This window comes from Phaenicophaeus curvirostris, chromosome 3, assembly GCF_032191515.1.
Source record: "Phaenicophaeus curvirostris isolate KB17595 chromosome 3, BPBGC_Pcur_1.0, whole genome shotgun sequence".
Lineage (NCBI taxonomy): Eukaryota > Metazoa > Chordata > Aves > Cuculiformes > Cuculidae > Phaenicophaeus > Phaenicophaeus curvirostris.
In genome coordinates, this window is record NC_091394.1 from 695,317 (window position 1) to 708,949 (window position 13,633).

Consider the following 13,633-nt stretch of genomic DNA (forward strand, 5'->3'; position numbering starts at 1 on the left):
CTTTGTTCACAATGTCCCAGTTGAAAGAGAGGTACAGTACTGCACACCAAACCGGGAATATACATCTGTCTTCTCCTCTTTCTCTTAGTGAAATTTCCTGCAAGTTCAGTTCTCTTCAGCTAAGTGTTGTTTCTGCAGAGCAGAGGCAAAAGTTAGAACAAAAAAAGGGAGCAAGCATTTGCCAGCTAAAGAAAAAGGATTTTTGCACTCTCCCATGTAATTAATTCTTGAGGAAGCATTAATTTGTGGCAGTATATGCCTAAAAGAACAGTAGGCACAGAAATACAAAGCTCTGAAAGTTCTGTGTACAGAGTCAATCTTATTTCTCCTGCTTTCTGGGTCTATTTTAAGATACTTTACTCCTGTATCTGGTAACTAGAACAACTATACTCTGTAGTACTACAGTACGTACTAAAAATACATGTGAAAATTCCATAGATGACTTAGAATTTCAAGTTCCATCTCTAAAAGCAAAGAGGGGTCCAAATTCTCATTGGAAAGTTAATGGTATATTTTTTCACATTATCTCATCCTTCAAGGTGCTTTAGGTATTTTACGACACTAAAGGTCCATTTGGTGCTACTCTTTTCTTTTTCTGATTTCTACTTTACTGGTAGTATTAAATAAGAATTTTTATTTTAAATTGATCATACTTCCTATAACTGAAGTAAATACAATTTCTTTGATATACTGGTTTTGACTGAATTAGAGTTAATTTTCTTTGTAGTAGCTCATATGGTGCTGTTTTGGATTGGTGGCCACAACCTGTTGACAACAGACTGATGTTTTATTTATTGCTAATCAGTGGTTACACAGCACCAAGGCTTTTTGTGTTTCTCATGAGTCCCCACAGCAAATAGGCTGAGAGTGCATAAGAAATTGGGAGCGGACAGAGCTGGGAGCTGACACCAGCTAACTGAAGGGATGTTTCATACTATATGACATTGTGCTCAGTGATAAGCTCAAGGAAAGGAGGAGAAAGAGAGAATGTTTTTCTTCCCAAGTAACCAGTACACGTGATGGAGCCCTGCTTTCCTGGAGATGGCTAAACACCTTCCTTCTGATGGGAAGTAGTGAATGAATTCATTATTTTAATTTGCTGGCATGAACGGATTTGCTCTACCCATTAAACTGTCTTCATCTCCAGCCACAAGTTTTTTTGCACTTTTCCCCTTCCATTCTCTCTTCCATCCCAGTGGGGGTGAGTGAGTGAATGGGGCTGAGCTGCCTGCTGGGGTTGTTCCACAGCGACTGCTTAGAACAGAACAGGACTGACCCATATCTGGCAGAGTGGGAAGAGTTTTTTGTAGAAGAAACAGCCTTGCGCTTGTGCTTAGAAACCTTTGGTCCATGAGCTACAGGTGTCACTGTGGTCCTCTGAAGACCTTATTCCAAACAAAACTCTGTGAAAGAATAATTTCCTAAGGCAAATTATGCTGCCGCAGGTCTAAACATTGCAGGGCACTGAGAGCACATCTCTGCAAAACTGTCAAATTCTCTGGCTTTTTGTGGTATTCTGTGTCAAAAGAGTTTCTGTTCTCCTCAAAGCCTTTGTTGTACAGTTGGAGGTAAGGGGATTATACAGATGCAGAAATAAGTAGGTACAAAGCTGAATACAACTTGCACTGCAAGAAGACTAAAACAGTGACAGAGGCACTTCACAGCTCTCAAGTGACCCGTGTTATTTTGAAGGTAAGACACCAGACCAGAGTTCGTTCAGATTTTGCATTCCTGCTAGATCTGTTGTCAAGGTGAAAGAAGAAGAGGAAACTTCCCTGAAGTAGTTTTGATCCGCTTGAGCAATCCAAGTGACAGAGAGCTCTGTGATGAAAGGTAAAGGTGTCAAAGATGATTCAAGAAGTTCAGGGAGAAGCAGAGATGCAAATGAGTTGACTGGGAAAATAACTTTCATGGAAGGCTAGAGGGCATCATAAACGAGTTAGCTCACTTTTCTGCTCTTCTCCTTTTCATTGTCCTGTTATGACAAGGTCAAAGGAGATTATATATTTACAACATCAGAACTCTCCATATTTTAAAAACTAAGTTATCTCTTTATTAAGAAACCTGTCAAGCATGGCTGCTGGTAGCGTCCCATCACATGCTGACAGCCTGACTTATTTTTCCACTTTCTTCTCTTTTGTAACACGTACTGTCCTTGCCAAGTTCTTTATCACATCTCTTTATAGTGGTTATTGTTGCTGAAGTGTTTTTGTGAGAGCTATTCACGGGAACTAAAGGGGTTTAAATGTTATTAGCTTATTACTGAAAAATAGTTTTACTCTCTCAGGGCTGCTTTACTGTCCTTACTACAGCATGTTAGATCTTGGTGCTCTTTGTGCATTCTCTTCCCTGGATCATTCTTGTCTGTATCACTGCTCATGCAGGGTAATGGCCCCTATCCTGTTGCTACAAACCCTCCTTTGTTAACTTTGTGGTCTCTTCATGGCTCATGGTTTCTTCTTCAAGAAGCAAACTGAAGATTTTTCTAAGTCCTCCTGGTCTTGTTTTACTCCATGAGTCTAGTAGTTTCATGAGTTTATCCAAAGCTGCTGTCAGGCTGCTGCCAGCACTGCCCTGACTCTGTAACGAAACTGAACTCGAATCGCTGTACTTATTCTACACCTGTGAATGCCACAGTTTCAGGCCTTTTCTTGAAAACAAAACTAATGTTCCTGAGCTGGTATTTGTCCATCCTTCCTTCCTTCCTTCCGAGCAGGCCTGCTGAACCATCTTGGTTCTTACCTAACATAGGAGGCTGTCATCAGATCAGGCAGAAGAAGAAGCAGGGATCCTAAATCTGCCAACAAAGCAAAATCACTGAGACCTCAGTTTACGTGGACAGAGACTTGTGAGGTCAGCATTTGTGGCAGAATCCAGCTGCCAGAAGTACTAACATGTCCGGGGGAAATGAAAACGAGTGGAGGATTGAGCCTGTGCTCTAACTGCACGTGAGAGATGGTTGGTTGTGTTCCCTTTCCCATCAGTATCAGGATTCTTTTCCCGATTCCTCAGGAAGCCTTGACAGTTTTAAAAAAGTGCAAAACGGCTTCAAGCAGTTTGAAAGAGCACAGAATTAATGGTGGCCTCCTATTAGAAACTTAAAAGATTTAAGTTCTGGAGGGAAATAAGGTGAATGCCTAAAGCATGTGACACTTGGAATGATATAGTGATGCACTGGTGAATGACAGGTTAGGGAGAAAAGGGTACCTGGGAAAGGCTTCCCTTTCTTAGACAACATAATTCTGTCTCAGCGTGCTATTTTCTTCTCTAATTTTGTGGATAGGAGAGTGCTATAACTTTTTTCTGCACCTGGTGCTGTAAGCAAGGAATTCCAGTCTTGTGTGCTGAGGTACTACCTAAAACCTGCTATTAATCAGAGTATAATTAAGCTGAATGTCTGGATGTGTATCTATGGCCTAAGTTATTCTTCATGAGAGTGCACACGGACAGCTACTGCATGGAGAGCTACTGGTGACGCGAGTTCCTTATGATTTAAAGGACACAACAGGATTATCCCATGTAAGTCACTTGCCTAGAGGATTCAAACCAGCAGGTAGAAACACCACAAGGAATCAAGGCACTGTGCACTACTCTGGGCTTTACTCTGAGCTTGGCTTTGTGTGTATGCAAGAAAGTATGGACCTACGTGGAAACACTCTTTCTGTATTAGGAAGATCCACTACACTGACAAGTCTGTCTACAGAGTAAGGAGCCATCTCTCTCAGCAGGACACATTTCTCTGTCTTCTGTTGCGCAAGCGTTCGGGAAGGTGAGGAAGCCTGGTTTGCCCTTGTTGCTCTAGCTGGGAGAAGGCACTGCTGGCAACATAAGGGTAGGAGGCAGAGGAACAGGTACCAGCTGGGATGCCGTGTGTGTTTGGGATGGGGTTGCAACCTTGCCAGGTCTTTGAATGTGGTTTTCCAGTGACTCAAGAATGACTTCAGGCATCAAAGTTGGAGTGATTGCAGAGTGGGAGCATGAGCCTGTGCACTGAAATACCGCTTGTGCCAGGAGAATAGGTGCATATGTGATCATTAAGTATGGGAAGAAATGTGAATATAAACACAGACCTGAAAGCACAGTACGGTATCTTTATTTATGCTGTTGTGTCTGAGCACAACAGATCTAATAGGAAAGCTGGTCGTCCACCAGCAGTGAGGTACCAGGCCAAATGAAATGGATGAAATACGTGGCATTTCCAGCTGCCTACTTACTATTTTTCCTTTGCTGTCATCTCTCCAGAGCTCCGTGCATGTTTTTATTCTATTGCCTACAAACACACTCTGTCTGTGAATCCTCAATTACTCACTGTAATTATAATAATAATAAAGGAAGCTGAAATATGTTATGCTGAAATTCAGATATTTATCTCTGGCTGGGTAAGGGACTAATTAGTAACTATTCACTCTGTCTTTCTGCAGTTCTGGGTTTTTGCTTTTTTTTTTTTCTGTCAGCACCATTAGGTTTGGTTTTTTTGTTCTCTTTCTCTCTTTCAAAATCTTTAGTTATGCAATCATTAGAGATGGAAAGGACTGTGGTTACAAACCTTTGTCCCCGAGATAGCTGCCTTCACATTATCAAAATATCCTTTCCCAGTTCCATTTATTGTTTCAAGTTCCATTTCTAGCTCCTGAAGAAAGTACAGATTTTGGACTGATTCTATTTGACACATTTTAGTTTTCTTATAAGTTTTAAAAATAAAATTAAAATATGTTATTTGCAAGAAAAGAAATTTCCCTGCAGAACACTATTTTAATAATTTAATTAGGGAAAAAGGTAAATTTATACACAGGACAATTCTCCTGTGAAGTGCTTTTTGAGCAATTTTAATTTTTATTAACATTATTTATCAAAATAGGAGTTACAGTGGCTAGGAAAGTAATGAAAAATCCTATGAATACAGCTGCCATGGTGATAATGATGGTGAAAATATTTAGATTCAATTTGACATGACTAGATAGAGAAATAAATTTTTACTTCAAACAACATGGCAGAAAGGAAGTGAATCACTTCTTGTTTTCTGATAGCTTTTGATTAAACAGATTTAATAAAACTTTATGTGAAAGATAAGGAAATCTGTTTCCCTAAGTGAGATCTCCTGTTTATTATCTTCTGTTAATAACCCAGACCAAGATGAGTCTTTTAGAAGGGAGTACATTTCCCCCTTTAATAGAAATTCCATTACTCTTCCTTGGTTAATTACTATAATTGCTTAATTTTTCCTCTGTAAAAGATACTAGTTTTTGATCAGTGGGGCTTTCAGAGGTCAGGCAGAATAATGGTTTGTCTGCAAAATATTTTAGGGATTTCTTTCACTAATGATTTAATAGGCTTTAAATCCACAAGTGCTGTCATAACAGAATGCATAAAATTATATGATGCTTATCTTCAACTGCAGAATATGTGCTTTTTCAATCCAGAGGAATCAATGCTTTTAAAACAAACATCTGGAGCAACTGATTGTACAACTGTCCTGTCTGTAAAAGAGATGAATACAAAGTAATTTATATTCTGACAAATGAAAAACTATGCTAAAATGTGGTGGGAAATATAAGACAGAGCTTTATCTTTCAATTTTGAGAAATTCTAGACCTTTCTTTGGACTGCAGTTCTGTCTTTGACACTAACATGAAAGCCATCTTCATTAGTATAATAATTAATTACATTAACAGAGTACCTGTAAATAAAAGCTGCCACTATAATAACTAGTAAGAAGATTCTGACTCTACAATTCCACGTTAATTTTTTCCCTAGCCTTTGAATCAGAAATTCTTTAGATTTTTTAGAGGTTTGCCTTCACCATTAAGATTTTGGACCTCATCTGTGCTGTAGGTGACAACATTAATTCTGTTTTATTTTTTTTCTTCTTCACTGTATTCTAAAGACAAGGATGTAAAGTTCTTATTTCCCCTAGAAACCACCATCTCTACATGCCCTTTTGTTAGTTGCAAATAGTAGTAGTCCTTTGTGCTTCAATCATATTTGCCTTATTATTTGAGCTGTCCTTCCCCAAAAATGTACTTTTTTCTTACCGGTTAACTTCTTTCTCTGAGGCTTTTGTACTGTTCTATTGAGTGGCAAAATAACATACTAATGAGATAACATTATTATCTATCTATCTATCTATCTATCTATCTATCTATCTATCTATCTTCTTTATTCATCTGACAAGTGATACATGTTGGTAATCTAAATGCTAACAGCTCATCAAACACAACTGAACCTCTTGATTGAAATTTTTGGGTGTCTCTTTTTAATATTCCTGTTTTTCCACACGTACAAACAACTCTGTGGAACCTATCTCTTGTCAGAGATATGCACGGACTGTTGACAGCTGAGAATGTGTGGTTTAAAAACTCAAACAGTCTTGTGCAAAACTTCTTTGAAAGCCTCTGTTTAGACCAGCTTCTGCATGGGAGTGTGTCCCTCTAGCTCGTTCAACTCCTCTTCTGCAGTAGCACAGCGACTTGTGACCTCTCTAAGGGACCTAAAACCATACTCGTGTAATAGCTCAATTCTTTTGTAGGGAACTTGTGCAACCAGCAGGGAACTACAGTTGGGAAAGACATTTTTCCTAGAACAAAGAGAGTAGTGAAAAACAGACATCTGTATGCAGATCCAAAGGTCATGGGCTGCAAAGCTAAGGGTAGACTTTACCAAGTTGTACACTGGCATGAGAGACGTGCAGTCCTTGCCGGTTCTTCCTCTTGTCCTGGTGGTTTGTCAACTTACAGTTTCCTCATGTCTTAAAAAAAGGGCCTACTTGCATTTCTTCTCCCTGATGTTTGCTCTTACACAATTATTGGTGGATAGGTGAAGCTGTTCTTTTTTTTCAGACTCCTTTTCTCAGCTGTTGCCCTCTCAGCCTTAGGAGTGGGTACATTTGTATTTCAAGTACATGAGATTGTGGTTTTGGTAATGCACTACTTGTCAAATGGTACATAAACCATGTCAAAGATAATATGTGAACTTTCCTTAGTCAGCTGAGGACAGACTTCTGAATCTTGAAGATGTGCACAGACATTTGAAATGTAGACAGCAAGATGTGACCAGAGAGTGGAGAAGAAGCGATGCTAGCTCAAGTGTGGTTACAGTCCTTCCATATATAACAGGTAGTTTTTCACCGTGGAAACATACATTTGAAAGCTTATTTCAAGTATCTGTTCTTTACTTTCACTGCTGCTAGTATTCCTTATGGAAAGATAGTACACTGGCTGTTAAATTCCACACAGTAAATCCACTACTCTTGTTGTATCAATTTGGTAAAAACAAGATGGTTAAAATCCAAGGGTTAAAACAACAACAATCTTATTAGAAAGCCCCAGTGATTTGAACAGAAATACCATAAACAACCACACAGAAGTCAGTCTACACTACTAAGTACTAAGACTAATCAATTCACTGCTGTGTTTGTTGTTTCTACCTTTACCTGCTTTCCTGCAGGGATGATCTGTGTTTGGGTTTCAACTCACAGTTGTTTTCTTCTTTCTCTGGAGTATAATCCTGTGGCTCACCTCCTGTTTCTTTAACATTCTCCTCAGAAACAGAAGCTGGCTGTATTCTGGTCTATTTCCAGATACAGTTTTTCTTGTCCAGCTGATTACAATTTTGTGTTTTCATTTAATGTACTAATTCACTTAAAGAACAATTTTTCCAATTGCAGAGACCTACTAGTGGGCGTGTGTGCTGGTAGCACAGGGTTCATAGTTTCTGGAGTTTCTTCAGCAACAACGGTGAGGATGGGATGAAATATTTTGTAGCTATTCCCTGTAGTGGGACTCAGATACCATTACTGGTCTGGCCCACATAGGCTGTCCTGGAGGAAAGCAGGAGGGAGTTTCTACCCCTGTTCCAGGCATGTTTCCTCCATGTGGCCAAAAGATGTCCTTCACAGTCTTCAGTTGTGTTTACTGCTTAATCTGGGGACCGTCCCTCTCGCTAGTATTATTGTAATAAACTTGAGTGTTGTTATTGAAAGATGATATAACTAGTCCAGGAGAGCAACACTAACACTTCAGCTTGCAGATGGTTGAAAAAAGCAGTGAGAGTGTCATGAAAAAAGATTTGGCAGCAAAGAATAGGTCTTAAAAGTGCACTCTGATTTTTGAAAAAGCTGTTTTTAAAGGGCAGCAAAAAGTCTGTAGCGTTGATGGATAAAAGGGTTTATAGAAAATGTACAATACTATATCTCAAATATATCTCAATATATCTCAAAAATCAATGTGCAGTTCAGGTAATTCACAGATTGCTAGGATTTAAGCAGAAATATTAAAGTTAAATTCCTCTTTTAACCTTTACTGAGTTACATACTATTTTAAATTTAATTCCCAGTATTCTATCTTTAGTTCTTTCTCATTTCTTAGTCCTTGAATATTATGCCAAGGAACACCTCTACATCCCCCAGTGCCATGGGCAGCGTTATGCTTTACACATTTCTCTTGATAATTGTGACACTATTTCTACTGTTGCTAGAAAGCACTAATAAAATGAAGCAGTTTCTTTGCCTTTTCTTTCTCTTAAGGTTATATTTGCTGGCAACTCCTTTGCTTTGCGTCACTTATGCTGTGACTGTGGGTGTCTAGCTGCCAGCAGCTGCATTGTTGTGCTAGAGAGGTTTGTGTGCTTTGGATAGCGTGGCTTCTCCTACCTGTACCCCCTTTCAGAACCTGGGAGAACTGTCACCCAGTGTGCTGCAGGTGCCGGCAAACATCAGATTTCTCTCTTGTGGGAAAGGTCTCTTCTCCCCACCTCCTTCCTTCTGCCTTGTACTAGAGAAGCTGTGCTCTGGGCACCTAAGCTCACAGGCAAGACAATCTGCTTTGCAGCTTCTTGCAGAGAAATTGGTAACTGCTCAGGTGCACAAACCAGCCTTTCCAGGACTGAAGAAGCAGACCTGAGCAGGTCTTTGTTGAAGAGATTCACCAATGGACACAAAAGTGTGCCTCAGCTTGAAATTAGTGCAAGAAGAATTAAGTTGACGTAAACCCACTTTCATTTCATTGTAGTTTCATCTGCCACCCAAAAATTTTAATATGAAAGCACCATTAACAGAACAGATGCATTTCTGAACTGCCAGATGCTATTTCTGACTCTTATTCCAGGCATTTGTTTCACTACATCGCCAGTTGGTAAGGCATATTCCTTGTGGGGGAGGCTTTGCCATCAGTATAGCCAGGAGTGCTGGGAGAGCAGACTTAATTCAGAAGACCTTTTGTTCCCCTCTCATTTCCTATCACATTCTTTCAAGAGACATTTTCCAAACCCTTAAACTGGAAGTCTCAACTTTACAAAGCTAGCTGCGGGCAATATGAGATCATTTGCTAAAATTAAGTCCATCTCTCTCTCTCTAGGAGAGAAATTCTATGTTACATGCTTAGCATAATACAGAACACCTCTCAATGAAAATAAGATGTTTTCCAGCTGGTTCAAAACTAGATTCTTCTTCTAATCAGGAGGAAGCAAGATTGCTCTCACTTTTGAGAGATTTGCTTTGCAAGTGAGCTTGCAGTTGGGAGCTAGGGCTATGTGGTGTCTTTTTTCATACTTTTTTCTGTGTGGTTCGTGCTCCTTAGTGTGCGTAGGCCAAACAGCTGCTACATCGCTCTGGTTTTGCACAGAGCATGTTGGGCATGGAGCTAAACTGTCACCATCCCCTCTTTGTACACATCGGAAGAAGACAGTGCGGAGACCTGAGTTAAATTGATTTAGTTCTGAGGATCTTCTCAGTTTCAGTGGTGCCAGGAGAGGAATCCAGAGTCCTGCTTAGGTCTAAGTTTCTCCAGACTGGGTGGGGAGACAGCTATTTGTCTAAAGACAACTTAGAAATACTGAACAAAGTGAGGAGTGAGGTGACTCAAGTAATCTGGTTCAGTATGGAACCCCATTATGAATATGTCTTTTTAGAGCAGGTGATCGTGCCCTTCCTTTCTGAGGAAGCTGTGTTCTAGATACCGTTCTTATAAAATCCTGCCATTGTCTTGATGGTAAGACTGAGCTTCGTGCAACTGTTTAATGTTTAAACCACCCCTACGTAAGTAGGGGCTGGATTTTGGTCTGGGGGACTTCTAGTTCAGAATTCCTCAGGAATCACTTTGTTGTATTTTTGCTGATGTGGAATACGTCAGCAGCCCAGAGAGGAGGACCCGAGTTGCAGAGCTCCTGGAATACAGGGTGCCTCACACCCACAACTCACTCTCTTCTCCTGCTCCACTGAATGGTTCTTTCATCACTGTACAGTTTCAACAGTAGAAAGACCTTCAAGAAAGAGCAGCTGGAAAGTTTTCTACCTATATAAACCCTTGTGGCTCAGCAGTTGCTTTAGAAAGGCTGTAGATGGGGGTTTGAATTCTGTGTAAGAAGAATGTGAATTTTTCTTTCCTTAATTTTATTTTTTAATTTTTTTTCATGGTACTGCCTTTTCTTCACATTCTCTGTTACAAATATAAGAAGGCAAACATTTGAATAGACTACTGAATGTTAGTACAAATATTACATTAGATAATTTTAGTCAGTTAAGCTAAATTTTATGATCATGACTTAGTTGCTAGGAGGACAATCAGCTGAGGGAAGTATACTGTGAGGTACTTAGTCACAGAATGGATATAAAGTATTTTGCAGATATAATGCATGACATATTTTTTGAAACCTCAACATCTGAATTTCAAATGAATGTGCAATATTTTTAAAATTTTAAACTATCGTGGTATTTTTGAAATACCAGAAGCATTGCTTTTAATTTGACTCTAATATAACTGACCCCCAGACATGATGCATCAACAGGGACTAAGATCACAAGACACAATTTTATGATGAAGGTTTAAGGAAGAAACTGAATTTTTTTGAAAGGTATGGGAAGGAAATAAAAAATAAAGTATCAATTAAGCCATCAAACACAGACATAACCACTGTTCACATTAAAGATTCTTCAGGACCTGTTTTGAATTCCTTCCAGGAGGTACAATATCACTTGATTTACACACATCCAAAGAGGTAACACAGCAAATGCACTTTAAGGCTTCTTTGGTCACTAAATCAAATGGATGCAGGATGGAGACTGAAAGCCTTTGTCATTGATTTGAAAGAATCTTTATAAAGAAAGTGATATATCTATCTGTATGTCAGTGAGGACGCATACAAATATTTCAATTCCTTTGTGGCATGACATGGAGCAGAGCCACAGCAAGAGATCTGGGTAAATCAGGTAGCCACAGCTTCACTGTTGCTTCCAGCTGCCGCTGCTGCCGACGTCCCTCCTGCCCGACTGCAGCAATGGCTGATTGTGCTCAAGGTATTTTTTCCCTGTTAGCCTTATCTTCACTGAGATTTCTGAGGCAAGTGCTCTTTTTGCCACGTGGTATTGTAGCTCTGGCTCTAATGTGTCAAACAGAAATACCTGTTTCACATGCTCTGTCAGTTCTGACTCCTCTCTATAACTTAAGAATTGTCAGAAAATCTTGCCTTTGACATGCTGAGACTCACATTGGTTCCAGAAAAGATTAGAGGACTCCAGCTTGAACAACAGTTAAATAAACAGTAAATATCTGGACCACTTTGAGAACACTCTGGAGCCGCTGTCATGGATTATTCTGTTACTAACAGCTGCTGCACTGCATTTTCAACATGAAATATTCTTGAGTGTTCAGACTTTATTCAGGTCTATCAAGGCAATAGTGCCAGCCTCTGAAGCCATTTTATTATCACCCCTCTCTTTAATTCAGATTGCCTTCTAATAGTCAGAGGAGTTTTCAACCAGTTTTCACTTCACCAGATGATGGCAGAAAGCTGGCAGCTGCTTTTGCTTTGAGGTAAGTGGATGTCCAAGGCTTATGCGCAGAATCCAGTTAATGCTATTATCTGCAGTTTATTTGGTGGTTGGTCCAGGTCAGCGTTTTCCTGTCAGTATAAGAGCACAAAGGATGGTGCAAGTTCACTAGTCTACTGCAAGTCATTTTCTTCACCTGTGGTTTGCCCATCCTTGTAGTCCTATTGCCTCTGATTTCTAGACTAGAACTGTTAATCCTTATTTTGTAGGATTAATTGATGGTGGTGAGTTGACTTTGGCCCACTGCCCACACAGATGCTCTCTCACTTCTCCTCCTCAGTCAGACAGAGGGAGGAAATAAAATGAAAAAAGTTTGTGGGTCAAGATACAGACAGGTAGATTGCTCACTGGTTACTGTCACAGGCAAAACAGACCTGACCTGGGGAAAATCAATTTATTCCAAATTAAAGCAGAGTAGGACACAGTCCCAGGGGAGTCTCTGCTTCAGTGCCTGTAGCACCTCCTCGCACCTTCCTCTCGCTTTGGTGTTTACAGGGCTGTTTCTTTCACGTGTTTTCACGTTCCTCTTTCACAGCTTCTGTGCAGCATTTTTTACTCTTTCCTATGCGTGTTTTCACAGAGGTGCTACCGTCTCCTCTGAGGGGCTCGGCGGTGCCTGGCAGGTCAGCTGGAGCTGGCTGGAAGCAGCTGTGTCCAGCGCGTGCAGCCCCAGTCCCTCCTCACAAAGGCCACCCTGGCAGCTCCCACTGCCCACGCCGGGGCACCTGCACCCGATGTGTCCATATTGAACAGAAAATGCAGTTGAGAAAGAAAAAGCATTGCTGATTGTTAATAACAAATTGATTGTTATTGCAAATCAAGAACAAAAGCCCTGTTCTGGACATCTCTTCTCTGTTCACTCATCTCATGACATACCCTTGCTTTGTGTGACCCTGAATGTTACTCTTTGAATTTCTGCCTCTCTCTCTGAACAGTTCTGTCCAGCAGCTCAAGATCATAGAATCGCACAATCATAGAATCACCAGGTTGGAAAAGACCCATCGGATCATCGAGTCCAACCGTTCCTATCAAATACCAAACCATGACTATGTCCTCTCCAGCCCTTTCTTTCTCTGTTCTGGTTACTTCCGCGCTGTCTTTCCCAGTGCTAGAAATTATTTCTTTCTTCCCACCCAGGTCTCATCCCTGCCCTTGTCCCTCCCAGCCTGATGATGGGTTTGCTGGTCACGTTTCCAGCCTGGGAGCCCAGGGACCCCTCTGCCCAAGGGGCTTTCTCGTGTTCCTGAAACTCCTGAGCCGCTCAGACAAAGCCTTCAGGTAAAGACCCATATGTATAGAAAAGGGCTGAGCAATCGATTTAGTTCGTTTAGCACTGTTATTTTAGAAAATGATTATTCTTCAGCAATCCTTTTCCTTGAGCCTGTTCCCAGACTTCTAACAATCCTCAGTGCCGGCTCCTCTAATGGGAAACTCTGCCCAGTCTCAACCCCTTATTAACCAGCCAAGTCTCACTTGCGAGGCTGAGCTGCTTTCATCTGCCTGCTCACCCAGGAGCCAGCGGTTGCCTTTTATCCAAATTCCCCCCTCTTTTGAAGGCTCTGCTGTGATCTGAGAGGAAGCTAAGTGCAGACGAGAAACCTGAGGCCTCTGTCAGTTCCTCTCGCTTGCCCTCTGACATGGGCCGCTCCGTGCTGGGCTGAAGTGCTTTTTTCTCTCTTCCTATTTTCCTCATTGCACTGACTGGCGGTTAAGACAGATTTAGCTGTCATACCAGAAGATGTGATTACTGAAATTGCTTGGCTGTGGATTCGCTTCTCAAGCAGATGAAAATGTAAGACATTAGATCGTAAG